This window comes from Cricetulus griseus, chromosome 4 (genome assembly GCF_003668045.3).
Source record: "Cricetulus griseus strain 17A/GY chromosome 4, alternate assembly CriGri-PICRH-1.0, whole genome shotgun sequence".
Classification (NCBI taxonomy): Eukaryota; Metazoa; Chordata; class Mammalia; order Rodentia; family Cricetidae; genus Cricetulus; species Cricetulus griseus.
Genome location: NC_048597.1, coordinates 1818163 through 1819716, shown reverse-complemented (window position 1 = coordinate 1819716; position 1554 = coordinate 1818163). Strand labels below are relative to the sequence as shown.

Below are 1554 nucleotides of genomic sequence, written 5' to 3'. Positions count from 1 at the left end.
CGCGAGGTGTGCGCATGCGTGTTTGGCGTCGTGAGGCCTCGACAAGGCGTGCTGCGCATGCGTGCTCTGAGCCTGGATGCAGCCGGCCTGAGAGCGGCGGCGGCGGCAGGAAGCAGGAAGTCTGTAGGTGAGCCCGCCCCTGGCGGGGAAGCGAGAGGACCGGCGACAGCGTGTCCCTGCTAACTTGATTTTATACATGACAGGCTTCTTGCTAGAACTAAACCCGAGCTCTAAAAGGACGAGTTTGGTGCAGGAGGATTTCCGGGCTGAGCACGGGTCGAGGCGGAAAGTCGCTGGGAGGGTAGAGCTCTGAGCTTTGGTCGTCACAACTGGCATCTTTAACCGATAAGTTCCCTGTTGGTAAGAAGGGAAGGTGTTTTAATAGTTTTATCGGTGCCATGCAAACCACTACCACCAACAAACTAGGGTCCCCACCTTCCAGGGAACTAAATGTGAGTGACCATGACCTGGGCACACAGATGTATTTATCTTACCTCAAATGATCATGTTCCAACACGGTAAAAGCGTCTGGTAAAGTTTAATAGTTACAGAGCAAAATGAGGCCTAAGCCACTTGTAAAATACCAGATACCAAGCCGGTTACTGCAAACCAGGAGAATCTGGGCCTCAGGTATCTGTGGGGTTGTGGAAGCCAGGGGTCTGCCTGTACTTTCCAACACGGTTTATCTGGCGGTTATAAAAGTGCATGTCGATCAGGCCGTGTGCAGTGACAGTCAACTGTTAAGTGACACTAAAGATAGCCCGAGGTGCTTTGGTTCCAAACCTGTCTTAGTCCAGCTAGTAACAGTTGTATGATCTAATTAGCCGATCAGAGGATTGGGGAGGCGGGGCACAGTTCACAGTGCCCCTTATCCTTTATTTGTAGCCCCCCCCCACCTCCCTTTTGTTTTGGCGGCTCTAAAGACGGAACCCAGTGCATTAGGATTTTGATTTTTAATTTTCACCGCATGATCCAGTCTGGTTTCCAACTTACTGGTTAAGTGGTCTTAACCCAGCCTCCCAAGTGGCCTGGTCTACCTGGGTAAACCTGGCCTTTTAGTTGACAGGCCAGACATCAGATTTTGTCATAGATGGTTGTGAGTCACCATGTAGTTGCTGGGAACTGAACTCAAGACTTCTGGAAGAGCAGCCAGTGCTTTCAACCGCTGAGCCATCTCTCCAGCCCCTATTTACTTATTTTGAGACAGGGTATTACCTGGCTGGTCTGGAACCATTAAAGCAGACCAAGCTATTTTGAACTCAGAGATCTGCCTGTCTCTGTCTCCTGAATGCTGGGATTAAAGGTGCGTGCCACCATGTCCAGCTAAATTTTATTTTATTTTTAATTATTTGTATGTGTGTGTCCTGCAGGCACAGGTGCCTGTGGATTCAGATCCCCTGGAGCTGGAGTTACAGGTGGTTGTAAGCCATCCCCAGTTGGGTGCTGGCAACTGAACTCTGGACCTCTGAAAAAGTAGGACATTGTCTTCACTGCTGAACTGTTCTCCAGCCAGAAGCAGAGTTGGAGATCTCGTTAAAGATAGGTTTTATAGGT

At 49.7% G+C, this 1554-nt stretch overlaps 1 protein-coding gene across 6 annotated transcripts in view; it reads left to right on the top strand.

Annotated features, from left to right (window-relative positions):
• Get1 (guided entry of tail-anchored proteins factor 1) overlaps nt 1-1554 on the top strand; it is a 35426-nt gene that overhangs the window by 4607 nt on the left and 29265 nt on the right. The window lies entirely within an intron of this gene.